The sequence below is a fragment of the Macaca fascicularis genome, chromosome 9 (assembly GCF_037993035.2).
Source record: "Macaca fascicularis isolate 582-1 chromosome 9, T2T-MFA8v1.1".
Classification (NCBI taxonomy): Eukaryota; Metazoa; Chordata; class Mammalia; order Primates; family Cercopithecidae; genus Macaca; species Macaca fascicularis.
In genome coordinates this window covers 29,651,341-29,672,866 of record NC_088383.1, presented here as the reverse complement: position 1 = coordinate 29,672,866, position 21,526 = coordinate 29,651,341, and the positions used below count along the sequence as shown (strand labels likewise).

The 21,526-nt window shown below is 38.7% G+C and overlaps 1 pseudogene; it reads left to right on the top strand.

Moving 5' to 3' along the window:
* Positions 1-13,872: 13,872 nt before the first annotated feature.
* On the top strand, positions 13,873-21,314 carry LOC102122479 (proline-rich protein PRCC pseudogene; annotated as a pseudogene).
* The last annotated feature ends 212 nt before the right edge of the window (positions 21,315-21,526 follow it).

The window sequence follows — 21,526 nt, the reverse complement described above, 5'->3', positions numbered from 1 at the left end:
TTGGTGTTTCTCTTAGATAATGCAATTATTTATAGGCTTCTACTGAATCTTTTATATTATCCTTTTCTTAGACTTCCAGGGCAGGCACAACTGGACAAATAGTAAAAAGGTTTATTTTATTTTATTTTTTTACCTTGATTAAGTAAATTGTATGCATACATGTATTTAAAACAAAAATAAGTAAGAGAATGATAAAACGCATGACTCGAATGCTGGCTGCCCTTGAGGAGGAGGCAAGAGGAGTGGGGAGAGGAAGGGCATACAGGGAAACAAAAGTCACAGATATTACTCCTGGCTTGAGTATGGGCAGGCAGTTCATGGGGATTCACTATATTACTATAAATAAATAACCTGTAATCCCAACAATGTGGGAGGCTAAGGCAGGAGGACCTCTTGAGCCCGGGAGTTCCAGCCTGGGCAACATGGCGAAACCCCATCTCTACTAAAAATACAAACAAAGAAACTAATTAGCTGGATGTGGCAGTGTCCTGCTGCTGTCCAACTACTTGAGAGGCCGAGGAGGGAGGATCACTTGAGCCCAGGAGGTTGAGGCTACAGTGAGCTGTGATCACACCATCACACCACTGCACTTCAGCCTGGATGACAGAGCAAGATCCTGTCTCAAAAGTAAATAAATAAATAACAAAAACAAGTATTACAAAAACTATTTTTCTCATTGTTCCACTTCTGCCTTTTAGGCAATTGCATTGGTAAGCTTATTGTGTAAGCAATTAAGCTTCTGACATTTTCCCCATTGATTCTCTTCCACAAGTCCAAGTGAGTAAATGGAGTCAAGGCCCACTTGGAGGCCCTGCAGCCCTCTCCTTTCTCACCCGTGCCTGAATGTGTGATGATCCCTGAACTGAGCTCGTGTGCTGTGAAGTTTGCATGACAGTGGGAAAATTCCCAAGTGTGGTTCTTATGTCAACTCTCCTTTACCAGTGAGCCAAGCCGCTAGGAAGAAGTTACGTTACTCTTTCTTATGTATATTGCACATCAGGCTCACTATGCGCTGGTTACTTGCCCAAGTCTGCTGAGACAGAACACTCACACACGCAAGTTACGTGAAGCAGATTTATTACTTAGGCAGCAAGGGACAACAGAAACCTGGAATTCCTGATGAGCCAGTGCCTCCCTAAGTCTCAGGAAAATTGCCCACAGCAGATGGAGTTTCATCTGTGTATGCTCCAATTGCATCACAGCTGAGGGACCCGAAAAAGTATCCTGCTCTGAGTTTTATACCCTGTGGTTACAGCACTCATTAAGCTAAACCATTTAAGGACATCCTTTTTCTAGGAGAGGCTGGAACAGAGCCCAGGCTGTTCCAGCCAGCTCCCCCTTATCTCAAGATATTGCATTCCCAATACACTCTTCAGTTATTCTTGAGAACAAGGAGAAATGGGTTAGTCCAAGGCCCTGAGAGAACTGGCTTACATGTATCTTTTTCAGAAATCTTTCAAGAAGGAGTGATTCTATAGGTGAATATGGGCATTCCTGGGGCTGGCTGTAATACCCTGAAACACTGTAGAAGCTTTCCCAACCAACCTGTTTGATCAACTGCAGAAACATATCTGGTGCCCTGTAAGACAAACAGAACAATGGCCTGGGCTCCCAAAATGCTGAAGGTGATACCTGGCCTCTTCTCCTCCCAACTGTTGACTTACTTGCTTACTCGGAGTTACTTAATACCTTGTGATAACAGTCATAGTCATATAATTATGAGATTTAATTTTGAGGTAAGTAAAGTGATGAAAACAAACATCAGAAGAGGGTTGTTTCTATAAACCTAGGTTGAGTGTTTTGGAAAGCTAGATAAATGTGAGTTGCAAAAATGAATCAAATTAGGTAAGGGTGAGACAACTAAAAATTATTGGGTAGGAAATTCTAGAAATCTATGAGGAGTCTGCACTCTGGTTGCTTTGTGCTTGTCCTCAGCTTTATTCTAGTTTAAAGAGAGCGAAACTGGAGATAAAGCATGCTGCTTTACAGGAACGGGTTTTGTGAGCAAGAGAAAAAGGAACCCTAAGTAGAGGCCCTATAATTGGACTAAAAGGCCTCAATCTTGCATCAAAAGCTTGGCAAATGAATATGTATTTTTACATGTCAAGTTCAAATTGTCTTAAAGGATATATATATGTGTTCGTCCGTTTTCACGCTGCTGATAAAGACATACCTGAGACTAGGCAGTTTACAAAAGAGAGAGGTTTCTTTGGGCAATTTGCAAAAGAAAGAGGTTTCTTTGGGCAATTTACAAAAGAAAGAGGTTTCTTGGACTCACAGTTCCACGTGGCTACAGAGGCCTCACAATCATGGCGGAAGGCAAAGGGGAGAAAGTCATGTCTTCCGTGGATGGCATCAGGCAAAGAGAGAGCTTGTGCAGGAAGATTCCAGTTTTTATAACCATCAGATCTCGTAAGACTCATTCACTGTCACAAGAACAGCTCGGGAAAGACTTGCCCCCATAATTCAATCACCTCCCATTGGGTTCCACCCACGACATGGGGGAACTGTGGGAATTACAATTCAAGATGAGATTTGGGTGAGGACACAGCCAAACCATATGAATATGTAACATTTTCAATGTTTCTTTGTTCCATATTATTATCCTTATTTTCAGTAACTGACCCACTTATAGTTTCAATTATATTGGCTAAGAGCCTTTCTCCTGTGCTACCAAAACTCACCCCCAGGACCTAAAAATGTTAAATATCTGGGAGGGTAAGCAGCAACAATGAAACACGAGTTTTCATCATTGTCTCCTTTGTCCTTTATTTGTTTGAGTGAAGACTTTAGAAGCAGGACAGTACTTATTTAAGTACTGACCTTGCCAAGAGCAACCCTTGATCAAATTATGCATGATACTCATCAAAACTTTTAACAAAGTTTTTTTATTAACTCTACAAAATATGAATGCTTCATTCTATGACTATATTTCGAAACAAACAAACAAACAAAAAAGGCAAAGGTTACAGATAAAGCTAAGTCCCTGTGATCACACCAAACCCCATCCTAGTTCGCTTACGGAAAGTAACCACTATAATCAATTTGGTAAGTACTCTTTCTGACCTTTTCCTATACGTTTACATATTTACATATATGTCTGTCTTAGTCAATTCAGGCTGCTATAGTACAATACCTTAGACTGGGTAATTTATAAAAGAAACAAAGATGTATTTCTCATAGTCTGGAGTCTGAGAAGTCCAAGATCAAGGTTCCAGCAGATGGAGTCTGGTGAGGGTCCATTCATTGTAGACAACTTCTTGCTTCATTCTCCCATGGCGGAAGAGGTGAACAAGCTCCCTGAAGCCTCTTTTATAAGGGCACTAATCTCTTTCATGAATGTGAAACTTTCAGGACCTAATAACTTCCCAAAGGCCGCACTTTCTAATGCCATCACATTGGTGATTAGGTTTTAACATATAAATTTCAGGGGACCCAAACGTTCTGACTATAGTACTGTCTATAGAAATGTATACTCATGTTTTATGCTTTCTGTTTTATTTTACATAAATAGTTTATCACTTATTGTTCTTCAACGGTACGTTTTACACTCATCAACATATGTTGGGGATATTTTTGTAGCATTAGTGTATTTCAACAGTGGCCATTTTTGTTGTTGTCAGTCTTTTATTAATATAAACAATGCTGCAGTGAGCTTCTTTTTGATTCCTTGTGCACATCTGCAGAAATTTCTTAGCGTAGGATACTAAGGAGTGGAATTGCTAAGCCTTGAGTATGCACATATTAAATTTTTTTATTTTTTTATTTTTTATCATTTTTTTTTTTTTTTTGAGATGGAGTCTCTCTCTGTCACCAGGCTGGAGTGCAGTGGCACGATCTCCACTCACTGCAAGCTCCACCTCCCCAGTTCACACCATTCTCCTGCCTCAGCCTCCCTAGTAGCTGGGACTACAGGTGCCCGCCACCTCGCCCGGCTAATTTTTGTATTTTTAGTAGAGACAGGGTTTCACTGTGTTAGCCAGGATGGTCTCGATCTCCTGACCTCGTGATCCACCCGTCTCGGCCTCCCAAAGTGCTGGGATTACAGGCGCGAGCCACTGCGCCTGGCCTAAACTTTAATTAATAATGCCAAATCGTTCTCCTAAGAGGCTCTACTAGCTTGCACTCCCATCGCTTCGCACATCTGTTCCAGTTTAATATAGGAACCACTTTGCAATTTTAACCAAACTGAGTAAGAAAAATTGTATCTCATTAGTTTAATCATTTACATAACTGGCTATCAGATTCCCATATCTCCCTAAAATGGCTTCATCCTCCCCTTTTCTTTTTCTTTTTTTTTTTCCTATTTTTAGTAGAGACAGGGCTTCACCATGGTCTCGATCTCCTGACCTCGTGATCCACCCGCCTCGGCCTCCCACAGTGCTGGGATTACAAGCATGGAAACGTGCACCTGGCCACGTTTTCATTTTTATACTCATTTTACTCTCATTTTGTTCTTTTCTTATTGACATGTCAAAATTCTTGGAAGTAATACTTTGTCTGTTGTATATGTTGCAAATATTTTTTGCTATGCTCTTGCTTGTCTCTTTAACTTTGTCAATAGTGTCTTTTATCATTTAAAAAATATTTATTGTTACTGTTTTCTTGCATTTGATGCAGATGAGTTTCTCATTCTTTGTCCTTTCTGGCTTTATAAATTCTATTTAAGAATGTTTTCCCCATTTTAAATATTAGAGATATATTTGTCTATATTTTATTTTAATGCTTTTGTATTTTCATTTTCTTTACATTTAGCTGGTTAATCTATAAGGGGTTTATTTTTCTAGTTAGGTTGATTACAAATACAATTTTATTTTATTTTATTTTATTTTTACTAAATGGATAGCTAACTTTCACACGAAAGTTCTTGAAATTTTTATTGGAATTGCATTCAATTTATAGATTCATATGATGACAAACGACATCTTTATAATAATGAATCTTCTCACTGATAAACAAGATATATTTATCACTTATGCAGTTTTTTTAATTGTTCAGAAAAACTAGACATTATTATTTTTAAAGATCTAAGATTTTGAGCATTTCTTGTTAGATTCATTTTTAAAGTTATATTTTTTTTTTGAAGATGGAGTTTCAGTCTGTTGCCCAGGCTGGAGTGCAGTGGCATGAATACAATTCATTGTGGCCTCGACCTCCTGGGCTCACGCAGTTCTCATGCCTCACCCTCCTGAGTAGCTGGGACCACAGGTGTGTGCCACCATGCCTAGTTAATTTTTTTATTTTTATTTTTTGTAGAAACAGAGCCTCACTTTGTTGTCCTGGCTGGTCTCAAACTCCTGGGCTCAAGTGATCCTCCTGCCTCAGGCTCCCAAAATGCTGGGATTACAGGTATGAGCCACCATGCCTCGCCCTAGTTTTAATCACTTTTAAGCACTATAATGAATGGGAGTCTCTCTCTCTTTCTTCCTACTCTGCCCTCCCTTACTCTCTTCCCCACACCCCGAAAACTGTTTAAAACAGTTTATAGTTTTAAACTGTTAGTGGCAGTGCATAGCAGCATTAGTAGGTTATTTTTAGTGATGACATCATATCCTTCCACACCACCAAACTCCCATATTAGCTCTAATAACTTGTCTTTTTATTTTTTTCTAATCTAAGTTAGGGGTTCCCTACCCACTGGTCACGGACCGGTACCAGTCCCTGGTCTGTTAGGAACCAGGCCGTCCAGCAGGATGTGAGCAGCTAGCAAGTGAGCATTACTGCCTGAGCTCTGCCTCCTGTGGGATCAGCCATCACATTAGACTCTCCGAGGAGTGAACCCTATTGTGAACTGCGCATGCCAGGAATCTAGGTTGCACGCTCCTTATGAGAATCTAATGATAAATGTAATGTGCTTGAATCATCCCAAAACCATCCACCTCCCTTGGTCCCTGGAAAAAAATTGTCTTCCATGAAATCGGTCCTTGGCACCCAAAAGGTTGGGAATTACTGATCTAAGTCAATGATTTTTATCTACATATAATAGCTTGGTATTTACTCTCTGTTTCTTTTTTTACTCCTAATTTGTGTGTGTGTGATTTCGTTGGTTGGCATTGCTTCTAAAAAGTAGAATAAAAGTGACTGGTGGCAAATGTTCCAAAACTTTTTCTGATTTTAGTGGGAGTTATTATAATGCTTTGTTACTAAATATAGTGTTTGCTGTAAAATTCTAGTTGATATCTTTTATTAGGTTAAGCCAGCATCCTTTTATAACTGATCTGGTAAAGGATTTTTTTTTTTTTTAAATTTTAGGAATTCTTTAAAATCATGATTAGATGTTGAATTTTATAAAAATTGGTTTCAATAGGCCAGGCGTGGTAGCTCATGCCTGTAATCCCAGCACTTTGGGAGGCCGAAGTGGATGGATTACCTGAGGTCAGGAGTTCGAGACCAGCCTGACCAACATGGTGAAACCCTGTCTCTACCAAAAAATACAAAAAATTAGTTGGGCGTGATGGCGGGCACCTGTAATCCCAGATACTTGGGATGCTGAGGCAGGAGAATCGCTTGAACCTGGGAGGTGGAGGTTGCAGTGAGCCGAGATGGTGCCACTGCACTCCACCCTGGGTGTGACAGAGCAAGACTCCATCTCAAAAAAAAAAAATTGGTTTCAATATATAATAATAGGATTGCATTTTCAGTTTTTAATTGACATAATAACTATACATTTTTATGGGGGTACAGTGTGATGTTTCAATACACGTGTACATTGTGCAATGATCAAATACCCTAATTTAGCATATCCATCACCTCATATATTTGTCATTTCTTTGTGGTGACAACATTCAAAATTCTCTCTTCTAGTTATCTTGAAATATACAATAGATTATCCTTAGCAGTAGTCACCCTACAGTGCAAGAGAACACCAAGACTTATTCCTCCTAACTGTAACTTTCTACCCATTAACCAAGGTCCGCTTAACCTCCTTCTCCCTACCTTCTGCAGCCTCTGATAACTACTGTTCTACTTTCTACTTCTATGAGGTCAACTTTTAAAAATTCTATATGTGAGTAAGACCATGCAGAATTTATCTTTCTGTGTTTGTCTGATTTCACGAAACATAATGTTCACTAGATTCATGCATGTTGTCACAAATGACAGGATCTCGTTCTTTTTTATGGCTGAATAGTATTCCATTATGTATATATACCACATTTTCTTTATCCATTCATTTGCTGATGGACACTTAGGTTGATTTCATGTCTTGGCTATCGTGAATAGTGTGGCAATAAACATGAGAAAGTATATCTTTTTGACATACTGATTTCATTGCCTTTGGATATATACACAGAAGTGGTATTGTTGAATCATACAATAGTTCTATTTTTAATATTATAAGGAACCTCCACATTGTTTTTCATGATGGCTACACTAATTTATCTTTCCACCAACAGTGTAGAAGAATTCCCCTTTCTCCACATCCTCACTAACATTTGTTATTTTTTGACTTTTTGATAATAGCCATTCTAACTGGGATGAAGTGATGTCTCATTGTAGTTTTGATTTGCACTCCCCTAATGATTAGTGATGTTGAGAATTTTTTCATATAACTGTTGACTGACCATTTGTATGTCTGCTTTTGAGAAATGTCTACTCAAGTCTTTTGCCCATTTTAAAATCAGATATCTGGTTTTTTGCTACTAAGTTGAGTTCCTTATACATTCCAGATATTAATCCCTTGTCAGATGTGTAGTTTGCAAATATTTTCTCCCATTCTATAGGTTGTCTTCCCACTATGTTGATTGTCTCCTTTGCTGTGCAGAAGCATTTTAGTTTGTTATAATCCTACTTGTTTATTTTTGCTTTTGTTGCAATGTCATGAAGCATTTCTTCTATGTCTTCTTCTGGTAGTTGCACAGTTTCAGGTCTTACATTTAAGTCATTAATTCATTTTGAGTTGATTTTTGCATATGGTAAGAGATAGAGGTCTAGTGTTACTCTTTTGCATATGGATATCCAGTTTTGCCAGCACCACCTATTGAAGAGATTGTCCTTTCCTCAGTGTGTGTGGCATTTTTGTCAAAAATCAGTAGGCTGTAAATGCATGGATTTATTTTTGGGTTCTCTGTTCTGTGCCATTGGCCTGTCTGTTTTTAATGCCAAAACCATGCTGTTTTGGTTACCACAGCTTTGTAATATATTTTGAAGTCAGGGAGTGGATTGTTTGTATTTATCTTATATGGCTATATTTTCTAATGTTTATTTATTATCTTAAGCATGTTTACATTAATGAGACAAATAATAGTCATGATGATGTTAATATGCTGCCAGGTTTGATTCTAATATATCTTTTTTTTTCTTTAACTTTTAAGTTCAGGGGTACACATGCAGGATGTGCAGGTTTGTTACATAGGTAAACGTGTGCCATAGTGGTTTGCTGCCCAGATCATCCCATCACCTAGATATTAAGCCCAGCATCCATTAACTATTCTTCCTGATACTCTCCCTCCCGCCACTCCCACCCGCAATAGGCCCCAGTGTGTGTTGTTCCCTCATGTGTCCATGTGTTCTCATTGTTCAGCTCCCACTTATGAGTGAGAACATGCAGCATTTGGTTTTCTGTTTCTGCATTAGTTTGCTAAGAATAATGGCTTCCAACTCCATCCACATCCCTGCAAAAAACATTATCTAATTCCTTTTTATGGTGGCATAGTGTTCCATGGTGTATATATATCACATTTTCTTTATCCAATCTATCATTGATGAGTATTTAGGTTAATTCCATGTCTTTGCTATTGTGAATAGTGCTGCAATGAATATACGAATGCACATATCTTTATAATGGAATGATTCATATTCCTTTAGGTATATACCCAGTAACAGGATTGCTGGGTCAACTGGCATTTCTGCCTCTACATCTTTGAGTAATGACCACACTGTCTTCCACAGTGGTTGAACTAATTTACACTCCCACCGACAGTGTAAAAGCATTTTATACTGTCCTATAATTTTTATCTAATTTTACATGGTTTCACAAAATAAGTTCACTATCTTTCCATTTAAAAAATTTTTAAAAATAGAGTTTGTTAAAGATGGGCAGTTATCTTCATTGAATATTTGTGGAACTTCTCCTTAAGGCTAATTGGATGCAGGGAGATTCTTACTTTTTTATTTTAACGTATTTTTGTTACTCTCTTCTAGTTTCTAAAACTCGTCTCTATACTTATATTCCCCCTTTCTTTTTTTTTTTTTTTTTTTGAGACAGTCTCCCTCTGTCACCCAGGCTAGAGTGCAGTGGCACGATCTCAGCTCACTGCAAGCTGTGCTTCCCGGGTTCACGCCATTCTCCTGCCTCAGTCTCCCGAGTAGCTGGGACTACAGGAGTCCGCCACCACGCCCGTCTAATTTTTTGTATTTTTAGTACAGACGGGGTTTCACCGGAGCCAGGATGGTCTCAATCTCCTGACCTCGTGATCCGCCTGCCTCAGCCTCCCAAAGTTGCTGGGATTACAAGCGTGAGCCACCGCACCCGGCCATATTCCCCCTTTCTTGCTTAATATTATTTACTGAAACATGTCTATTTCTTTGCTAACAATTACCATATGTCTTTTGATGTTATTGGTATTTTCAAAGAAGCGTCTTGTTATTTTGTAATCATTATTGAAATCAAGTGTTATCTAAAACATAATTATTTTTAAATTTCACTTTCGCTTTATTTTCTTTTTTAATCACTACTTTCTTTGGATTTATTTTGGTTTTATTTTTCTGACACTTTGATTGGAAGCTAGTTTATTCATTTTAAGTCCTTCTCATTTTCAAGTAAAGGTATTAAAAGTTATACTTTTTTTCTCTTGGAATACTTTCAGTTGTATCACAGAAATTTTAATATATAATCTCAGCATTAATGTCAAAATATTTTATAATTTTCACTAATTTTCTATTCAGTCCAAGAGTAATTATAAGTGTTGTTTTTTTCATTTTTAAGGATACAGTTTCTTGTAGTATTCTTCTATTATTAATTTGCAATTGTATTGCACTGCACATATTATAAGTGGCCAATATGATAACTTTTGGGGATTTGATAAAATTTCCTTAGTTGCCTAACATTGTTATTATTATACATGTTCCATTTTTGTTTAGAACGATTACCTATTTGCCTGCATTGGAAACAAAAGTTTTGATTTTGTTAGTCAAATCCTCTCTTCTCTATTTTTACGTGTTTTTTGTCTATTGTAACTACATATTTCAGCAAAAGGTTGTTGGGATGTTCCACTGTAACTGGATTTCTTAATTGCTCCTTGTTTTTCTATCAGTATTTTATCTATATGCTTTGGGTTTATATTCTTCAATGCATAAATATTTAAAACTAAAACTTCTTAGAACAAGTTTCTTCTATGAGCATGAAATAGGGCTGAGTCATCTTTCATGCTTTTTATTCAAACTTTGTTTTGTCGGTAATAAGTTGATGACCAGGACTATCTTTTTTTTTTCCTCTTTAAGCCTCCTATAAAAAGAATATAAAGAGATAAAGATATTATTTTTAAGTTTATTATTGTTATTTTTAAAGTCTACAATTCAGTGGTTTCTTTAAGTACAATTGTTTCAGAATCATTTACTGAAAATCACTATTCATTTCCCATTGTTGTCTTGGCACCCTTGTTTAACTCAGTTGATCATAATGTGAAAGTTTATTTCTGGACTTTCAGTTCTAGTCCCCTAATCTGTAATCTATCCTTGTGCCTATAGCTTTGTAGTAAGCTTTGAAATCAAGAAGTATGTTTTTCAATTTTTTTTTCTCCTTTTTAAGATTGTTTGGCTATTTTGGGGCCCCTTGCATTTTCATATAAATTTTAGGACCAGCCTGACAATATCCACAAAAACAAAACCCCAAAGAAACAAAAATTTAACAAACAGACAGCTGGTATTTTGGTATTTTGTTAAGGATTGCATTGAATCTGTAGATCAGTTTGGGTATTGCCGTCTTAATAATATTGTCTTCCAATTCATGAACATGGGATATCTTTCCATTTCTTTAGGTTTTCTTTAAATTATGTCAGTGATACTTACAGTTTTTAATGTACATGTCTTGTACTTCTTTTCTCAAATTTACTCCTAATTATTTTATTCTTTTTTATGTTGTTGTAACAGAATTTTATTAATTTGGTTTTTAGATTACTCATTATTAGTGTGGAGGATCCAACTGATTTTTATCCATTGATCTGATACCTTGCAATCTTGTTGACCTCATTTACTAGTTGTAATAGTTTAACTTTTCCTTTTCTATCTGGATACCTTTTCTTTATTTTTCTTGTCTAATTTCCCTGGCTAGAACATTTAACACAATGTTGAATAGAAGTAGTGAAGGCAGGCATTCTTGGCTTGTTTCTTCTCTTGGGGAAAAGTATTCAGTCTTCCACCGTTAAGTACAATCTAGCTGTTTGGTTTTTCAAAAAAACCAAATCAGCTTGGGGAAATTCCCTTTCATTCCTTCTTTGTTAAGTGTTTTATCATAAAAGGGTGTTAGATATTATTAAATGCTCTTTCTGTCTATTAAGATAATCATATAATTTTTGTCTTTTATTCTATTGTTATGGTGCATTACATTGATTGGTTTTGTATGTCAAACCATTCCTGGGATGAATCCCACTTGGCCCTGGTGTACATGTTCCTGGATTTGGTTTGCTGGTATTTTACCAAGGATTTTTGCCTCCATATTTATAAGAGGTATTGGTCTGTAGTTCTTTTCCTGTGCTGTCTTAGATTTTTTTTTATCATAGTAATACTGACCTCATTGAATGAGTTTGAAAAGATTCTCTTTTCTTGTGTGTGGGATTTGTGTGTGTGTGTGTGTGTGTGTGTGTGTGTGTGTGTGTGTGTGTGTGTGTGTTTTGAAAGAGTTTGTGAAGGACTGTACTTTTTTTTGAAAGAGTTTGTGTGTGTGTACTGTATCACCATATTTTCTGTTACTCTCTCCCCTGCCACTTGTTAGAGGGTTTACATTTTCTTTTGTCTGTTTTCTTTCTCTTCTTCATCTCCTCTTTTTCTCCTCTCTTCTCTCCCTCACCTCTCACCTCCAAAGGTATAAAACTTTTACACTCTCCTTCCCTCCTTTTGTAGATTACTCTTATATTTTAACACACATAGTTAAATATATACTACTACAAACAACGAAACTTAGTGTCTAGAGCCTCCCCCTAAACAAGAACCAAGAACATTTCGGATCTCTTTTACTCTCCGTATCTCCGGTCACCTCACTCCTTTACCTGCTTTTCCACCATCACCAATTCATAGTACATTATCTGGCCCTTTAGGTCTATAATTCTAATGATTTTTTAAAATACTGATACTTTGTTATTTTTAAGAGTAAGTTTTATTGTTTTTTTTTTTTACTCCCCGTTGCTTCTTACTTCCCTCTTCTTTCTCAGAGATAATAAATTTTCTGTGTGTTTGTACATCTGAAAATGTCTTTATTTTTAAATTATGCATATTTAGAAAAATACACTGTAACTACCCTGTGTACTCAGCACCTGTATTTAACAACATTTAAAACTTTCAGCCATAGTTGAGATATTTTATTTTTGCAAATGAATTTAAACATTGCATTACATACACAGTCAAAGCATCCCTCATCTTCTCTTACCCTTCCAGAGGTAACCATTTTTCTAAAGTTTCCATGCATATGAAAATAATTCCCATGCATGATTTTGAACTAGATAGACACAGAAAGAAAGAGAGATGTAAAAATAATAAATGTAACAAATAAAACTGATTCTTGTATTTTTTAAAATACACATAAATGGTATCACATGGTGTATCATCCTGAACTCACACTATCAACCGACACTAGATTTATTCCTGCTCTCATATGCTGCTTTGCTTCTTTCTTATTGACACTATATGTTCTTTTTTTTCCATTATCCTATGATGAGTTATTTCTACATTTTTTTTTTTTTTTGCACCTTTAGGTGACTTCATTGTGTAAAAATTCAAAAACACTGCCCCAGTGTCTTCCTGGATTGGTGTTAGCTATGCCCATGCAGATACCAGTCTTATTCTTCCTGCTTGGGAGTTATCTGGTGTTTTTCTCTAGATACTTTTTTCTTCACTTGAGGGCTCTGGAATTTCCCTATGATGTGTCTTTTCATTTATTCTACATGGAACTTAAGCACATTCAACCTCAGTACCATTATCTTTTTGTCAGATATGAGAAATGTTCTTATGTGATTGTTTTGAAAAGTATCTCTTCATTCTTTCTCTTTTTTCTTCCTTTAATTTGCTATATTTGGAGCTTCTGAAACTATCTTCCTTATCTCTTCTTTCCTTCCATTTTTTCCATCTCTGTTATTTTCATGCTATACTCTTGGAGAATTCCTCAGCTTGATTTTCTAGCTCTGTAAGTGTTTTATTCAGCTATTTACACAACATCCAGCAAATACTTATTGAGCACCTAGTGTGTGCTAGGTACTCTCTTGGATATGGAAATACAGGAGTAAACAAATAAAGTTACTGTCTTCAAGACTTCCTATTGATGGGAGCCCAAAAATAAATGATATATCAAGTAGTTGAATGTGTGTGAAGAAAAATAATGCAAGAACAGCAGATAGAGTATAACAAGGAATGGAATAGAAAAAATGGTCAGGAAGATCTCTGGAATGACATGGCCTCTGAGAAGAGGACTACAATTCCCCGAAATTCTGCAAAATTATCTCAAAGGAGGTTTTCCCAGGACAGGAGGGTCTCTGCTAGCCCCTACTCTTCTAGCCTGACAGATCTCATTTCTGATTTAACTTTTTGATATCGTTTAAAATGAGTTGGTTGTTCTATTCTGCATCTGCTTCTCACCCTCCACTGTTCCTGCTTCGGGTGGGGAAGGCTGAGAAGGACAGGGCCAGTCTGGTGTCACCAGGGCACTACAAAGGCTCCAGGACCGCAATGGGGTGTGATTTTATCACACTGAGAGTTGAGGTGGAATCCTCTCCTGAGACAATAGAAGATGCTGCTGTCAGAGGAAAGAATGAAAACAGTGCCGGAACGCCAGAGTCCAAAATGGTGAGGGGAAGTGAAAATGAGGAGAAGTGTAGAGCAGACACTTTAATGTTTTTAAAATGTGAGAGCACCAGTGAAAAGGGCAAGCCCCAACAGAGTGATGTTAATTTAGGGATCCTGTTCAGGCACTTAAAATCTGCCTTAGCACTTGTCACTTTTCTCTGTGGGCTGGATGAAATGTGGTTCACTGCGGGCAAGGGAAATGTTGGTTAGAAGCCTGGCTTAATGGGTCAAGTGTACAGAAGACACCATCCAATATACAGTTCACTATAACTAAAAGTAAATCTACCATTTGATCTAGCAATTCCACTCCTGGATATCCATCCAGAGGAAAAGAAACCATTATATTGTACAAAAAAGATACTTGCACATGCATGTTTACAGCAGCACAATTTGCAATTGCGGAAATATGGAACCAGCCCAAATGCTCTTCAATCCATGACTGAATAAACAAAATGTGGTGCATATATACCATGGAATACTACTCAGCCATAAAAAGAAACAAAATAATGGTATTCACAGTAACCTGGATGGAATTGGAGACCATTATTCTAAATGAAGTAATTCAGGGATGGAAAACTAAACATTGTATATTCTCATTTGTAAGCAGGGGCTAGGCTATGAGGATGCAAAGGCACAAGAATTATACAGTGGACACTGGGGATTCGGAGGAAACAGTGGGAGGGTGGTAAGGGAAAAGAGAGAACACTTTGGGTACAGTGTACACTGCTCAGGGGATAGGTGCACCAAAATCTCAGAAACCACCACTAAAGAACTTATTCATGTAACAAAACACCACCTGTTCCCCCCAAAACTTATTGAAATAAAATAATAATAATAATAAATAATAATAATGTATTTCACTGTAAATGGAACCTATAAAAGCCAGTGTTACACTAAATGGCCGTTATAGAAGTTGAAATATCCTTGACCAAGATCTAGTAGAGGAGAATCAAGCACCAGATGGATGGATGGACTACAGAGTTATAAACTTTTAATAAAAAGTCAAGATTCTATGAGGCTCAAGTTGAAATACAGAGCATAAGCTCATATGAAAAGGAGAATGCATTATTCAGAATAGTCTTGGCTATTATAAGATGATCAAAAAAACAGAAGTCTCTGTGGCTTGCCAAAGAAAGCCTGATGGGAAAGATGACTCTCACATAAAGCCTGATGGGAAAGATGACTCTCACATAAAGCCTGATGGGAAAGATGACTCTGCAGAGCATCTCTCCTCCATTTGGTAATCCAGGGATCCAGGCTGCCTTCATCTTTTGATGAGGTGAACTCAACACATGGCTTCCATGATTACTGAGTCAAGGAAACCAAGGCAGTGTGTTCAGATGTGATATTTCTAAGGATCAGATCTGGAAATGGGTTACAATGCTCATATCCCATTGATGAGAACCAGTCCCATGGTCCTAATCTAACTGAAAGGGAGGCTAGGAAATGTAGTCATTCTACTTGCTTAGGAAGAGGAAGATTCAATGGAATTTCATGAACATGTAGCATTGTCTTTGCCACAGAGAGATGTGAATTACATGTTATGTAATAAGGAAAATGCATAAGAACTGATTTTTAATTATGCCATGCATAAGAAACTAATAATAGTTTCTCTATGTCCCAAGTGAAAGCTTTGTTACTCCAATTTCTCAAAAAGTAAAGGCATGTCCACCTGGAAAGTTTCACTCCATGAGCACCTGGACTCCAGATACCTTGGGAGCAATTCAAGCAGAGAAAGCTCTCTCAAATGGATTTTTGTCAGTTCATTTGGAAAACACTTTGGGTCCCTTGGAAGACAACAAAGATAAAAATGTCTTTATGACATTCCTCCTCCTAGGCACATTCTACGGCTTTTTCAGGGTCAGGAAAATGAGTGGCCTGTCTAAAGTCATCAGCCGGGTCACTGTGTCAGAAACAGGATGAGAGTCAGCACACGGCTGCTTGTGCTTTTCCTATGCACACATGAGGTCAAGAGATCTTTCCATTAGACAATGAGTCCCTGGCAGGTATGCTCCGGATTGGGGTTAGGGGTGGCTAAATCAGGTCAAGCAATTTGACTAAATCTCCTAACCCAGAATTCTTCTCTAAGTAAAATCAACAAAACAGATGTGGTTCTCCCATTAGTCTTTATTTGTTGTAATTACCCACTAATGTGCCTTTTAAGGATTTAGAGGCACATTAACCTTGAGTCTTGCAACAAAACCAACAAGTCTGCCAGGTTGCTGTGCTCGCTTGATCCCGAAGACTCACATTTCCAACCTGCATGCATTTTAGAAGACAAACTAATTGGAATTTAATTGAGGAGAAACCCTATAGTAGATTTACACCCTATCGATTTAGAGAAATATCCTTAATTTCTAAAATCCAGTCTTCTTTAATCCTAAGACTTTCAGGAAGCAGTTTTACGTTGTGGGGGAAAAAATGACGCAAGCTCTAGAAATACACGATCTTCATTTTGCTCCTCTTCCTGTGACTTATTAACTAAGGAACTTTCAGAAATCGCCACACCTCTCAAAACTTGTGCTTCCCCACCTGTACAATAGGCTGATGAAATAGGTGGGCTCATGAGTTGTTTTGAGGATTAAGTGAGATGACAATATAAGATATCTGGCACCTAAGAAGTGCTCAGAAGATATTACTGTCACTGCTCCTACTTCTGACAAGTGATCTTTTAATTACTTACTGTGCCTAAAAGAATTGCTGCTTCTAGGCCGGGCGTGGTGGCTCACGCCTGTAATCCCAGCACTTTGGGAGGCCGAGGCAGGCAGATCACAAGGTCAGGAGATCGAGACCATCCTCGCTAACACAGTGAAACCCCGTCTCTACTAAAAATACAAAAAATTAGTCAGGAGTGGTGGCGGGCGCCTGTAGTCCCAGCTACTCGGGAGGCTCAAGTAGGAGAATGGTGTGAACCCGGGAGGCAGAGCTTGCAGTGAGCTGATATCGCGCCACTGCACTCCAGCCTAGGCGACAGAGTGAGACTCCACCTCAAAAAAAAAAAAAAAAGAAAAAAAAAAGAATTGCTGCTTCTAAATTTCTTCCAACCTGCAGCAGATGAGATCTGTGGAACATCAGACATCTGAATGACATGTGAAAATGTCATCAATCATCGCTTCAGCTCTCAAAGGTGAATTTTATTCTAAAACTATTTGATTCTTATTAACATATACTCATGTGTAGAAAATTTTTATGTCCCTTAATTTCAGGACATCTACCTTAAACACAAATTTAAAATGTGGGAATATTAGTAACCATGTTCCATTTGTTAAGCTTTTATGCCTAAGGCAATGTACCAGAGATTCCCAAAAGTAGATACTTTGATTGGGGTAAATAATTAGAGAAAACTATTGTCATAAGCTCCCCAATAGCCCTGGGAATATATATGTAAATATTTTGAGAAAACTATCATCATAAGCTCCCCAATAGCCCTGGGATATATGTGACTGGAAGAGTTAATGATGAAGGAAATGGATAATCCTATGGCAGCTTAAGAACTCAAGCAGCTGTGATTAATAGAGCTTGTATACAGCAGGTGTCAATCAGTCTCTTTAGAGAACATCTTCAATTTACCAAAATATGTAGAAATAAAATTTTCTAGTTAATTTCTAATAAATTTCCTTGTTTAATTGAGAGTCAACAAGAAAAACCTTATTTTTTGTTTTACCTTTATTGTTCAAAGTCTCCCTAAAATGTGAATAAGAGGGATTTCTAAACAGTATTGTAGACTTGGTCTCCTAAGAACACTTTTTTCTAAGAGGAGAACGGCAGCACAGCATAGTAGCAAGACACCTAGACTAGATGTCACCAGGCCTGAAGTTTACCCTTAGAATTTTCCATGGTTGAGTCACACGTCTTTGGGTATATCACTTGGCTCTATGAACCTCGGTTGCCACTGAGATATATTCAGTTATTTGTAATATGATATTCAGGCATAAGAATTCTGCAGAAATATAGCAGAATGAATGTATTTTCCCAACTGACAGCTGTTGAGGTTCTATATGTCCTATGAGCAACTATGATTTGTACTGTCATTATTACTACCTGTGAAAGTCACTCATGTCCCTGTGGATGTGAAAGACCAGTGAAAAGATGAGCCACAGGGCTGTTTTTCACATTAGTAAAAACTTGAAATCAACTCAAATGTTCTGCTTTTTGTTTGTTTGTTTTGAGAAAAAAAAAAAAAAAAAGGCTAAAGTGTAGTAGTGCAATCATGGCTCACTGCCGCCTCAAACTCCCAGGCTCAAATAGTCCTCCCATCTCAGCCTCCCAATTACCTGGGACTGTAGACACACACCACAACATCCAGCTAATTTTTTTTTATTTTTAGAAGAGACAGGGTCTTGCTATGTTGCCCAGGCTGATCTTGAACTCCTGGGCTCAAGTAATCCCCCCACCTCAACCTCCCAAAGTGCTGGGATTACAGGCATGGGCCACTGCACCTTGCACCAAATGTTCTAAATATTTGAAATATACAGGCCTGGGTTTCCCAGTGTATCTCCCCTCCCACAACTCCTTTATGAGACGTTGACCACAGGTAGTTTTTTTCCATGTAAAATGTAGTATATTGTGTTACATGAATGTTGCTACTGTGGTCACAATGTATGGGACTTGGGCCTGAGCCATGAGAGACCAACATGAACTTGTGTAAGGTGGTCATACGGGAAACTAGCTTCCTATCATGTGGCTTGGCTCAAGACTCTGCCCAGTACACATGCTCCATATTAAGTGATATGAAAACTGATCCAAACAAAGTCTCTCTGTTAGGAACAGTAAGAGAGTAGCAGAGACCAATGGATATCTGTTTCAAGGAGATAAAATAGCCCAATCACTAGTGGTGGAAGTCCCCTGAGCTTGCCTTGCCTCTTGAAAATGAGATGTTCTTCCAGTCTTTCTTAAAGTCTGGTACCTGGACTGAACAACGATAAGACAGCTTTCTTGATTTCTTCATATTCTAATCTTAGCTTTCCTCACTTAAGTAACCTAGCTATGTGTCTTCTTTGCAAACTAAAAATGTCTATGTTTAAGATACATTAGTGTACATGTATACAAAACTCGATAACTTTTTCCAAAAGTACACATTCAGAGGAGATCAGAAGGAAAATCCATCAATGTGTTAACAGTGTGACAATACTGTTATCTACTTTTACTTTCTCCATGTTGCTTATCTTTATTTTCTGATTTTTTTAAACACACAAGATTGTTCTTATTGGAGAGAATGAATTTTTTGTTGTAAAAATAGTAAATTCTATCCAGCTCAAGGACAAGATGACACAGAGTTACTTCTCTCTGCTCTTCCTCTCTAAATATAGCTAAATATCCTGGAACTAATTCAGTAGATAATCATAAAACAACTTGAAAAAGTGAGAAGAAGGCTTACAATGTCAAGCCTTAAGGGATGATGTCAGAGTGAGTTCCTTGCATTTCTTTCCTACGGTTCATATATCACAGACTGGACATCAAAAAGGTAGCCTTTTTGCAGCATCGAACCACTTACAGGAATAGACAAATAAAAATGCTTGCTCTCTCTGCCAAAGAACTGAGAAAGGGGTGATCCAGCAGAGACCTAATAAAGTGATCCACCCCAAACCCAAGGCAGTGGCAGGCTCAATCAGCTGCAGCAGCAACTAAAACCCAGTGTTTCCAAAACTACCCCTCCATTCACTCCAAAAGCTCTTCAGGGATTGATTGAGAGCCCAGCAGAAGCAGAAGAACAAAGTCAACTAGAACAATACGCAAGGGCTCTGAAATTAAACGGTCATTGAACCAATAGCTCACAAAAATAGGCAAGACCTAAACTTAAACAGAAGTTGAAATAGAATCAAAAGCTGCCAAACGAGTTGGGGAGGGACTGGGATTGGGGTTGCCCTCGCCCCGAGGCCCTGGCCTCAGTCTGCCCCCTCCAATTGGCGGTGCCGGCCCCCAGCTGGGGCTTCCCAAGCCAAAGAAGAGGAAAGAGCCCGTGAAGATCGCGGCGCCGGAGTTGCATAAGGGAGATTCAGATTCTGAGGAAGATGAACCCACAAAGAAGAAAACTATCCTTCAGGTTGCTCCTGCCCCATGCCTTCTCCCGCAAACCCTCGGATGGCTCCCCTGATACTAAGCCCTCCAGACTGGCTTCTAAGACCAAGACTTCCTCTCTTGCCCCTGTTGTGGGCACCACAACCACCACTCCGTCGCCCTCTGCTATCAAGGCTGCTGCCAAGAGTGCTGCCCTGCAGGTGACAAAGCAGATCACGCAGGAGGAAGACGACAGTGATGAGGAAGTAGCCCCCGAAAACTTTTTCTCCCTCCCTGAAAAGACCGAGCCACCTGGAGTTGAGCCATACCCTTACCCCATCCCCACTGTCCCTGAAGAGCTGCCTCCAGGCACGGAACCAGAGCCGGCTTTCCAGGACAATGCAGCCAATGCCCCCCTTGAATTCAAGATGGCAGCAGGCTCAAGTGGGGCCCCTTGGATGCCTAAGCCTGGGGATGACTACAGCTACAATCAGTTTTCCACGTATGGCGATGCCAATGCTGCTGGTGCTTATTATCAGGATTATTACAGTGGTGGCTACTATCCTGCACAGGACCCGGCCCTGGTCCCACCCCAGGAAATTGCCCCAGATGCCTCCTTCATCGATGACGAAGCATTTAAGCGGCTGCAGGGCAAGAGAAACCGAGGGAGAGAAGAAATCAACTTTGTGGAGATTAAAGGTGATGACCAGCTCAGTGGGGCCCAGCAATGGATGACTAAGTCATTGACAGAAGAGAAAACCATGAAGTCATTCAGCAAAAAGAAAGGTGAGCAGCCAACAGGCCAGCAGCGGCGGAAACACCAGATCACATATCTTATTCATCAGGCCAAGGAGCGGGAGCTGGAACTGAAGAACACTTGGTGGGAGAACAAGCTCAGCCGCCGTCAGACCCAAGCCAAATATGGATTCTAGGGCTCTGGAACTGATGGCTCCCAGGATCTCCTGCCAGCCCAGCTGGCCTGGCCCCCAGCTTCACCTCTGGGACCCCAGCAGCTGCTCTAAGCCCAGGATCTCTTTCCCCAAGGACCCAGCCCTCGCCTCTGCGAGAATGAACATATTTGATAGATTTTTCTTAACAAGTTAGAAAATTCAGCTCCTGTCTGTCCTGGAGCTAGCAAAGACTTGTGTGATGCCTCTGAAGGGGCTCTGAGTTCTGGAATGGGAGTTTTGCTCCCTGTCAGGTGTGATGAAATGTTGAACCCTCCCCACCACCACTTTTTTTTTTTTTTTAAACCAGGGATGTCTGTTGAAATAAAACATTCAGTCTGACAAAAAAAAAAAAAAAAAAAAAAAAAAAAAAAAAAAAAGCTGCCAAACATAATATTCAAAATATCCAAGACACAACAGAAAGCCATTCGTGGTAGGAAGAACCATAAAAAACACAAAAGTGAGAAAAGACCATCAGCTGACACCTGCACTGAGATGAATCACGACTTCGGATTATCAGACAAAGTTAAGCACCATCATTAAAATGCTTCTACACTTACAAATTCTCTAGGAAGAAATAAAATAGAAAATCT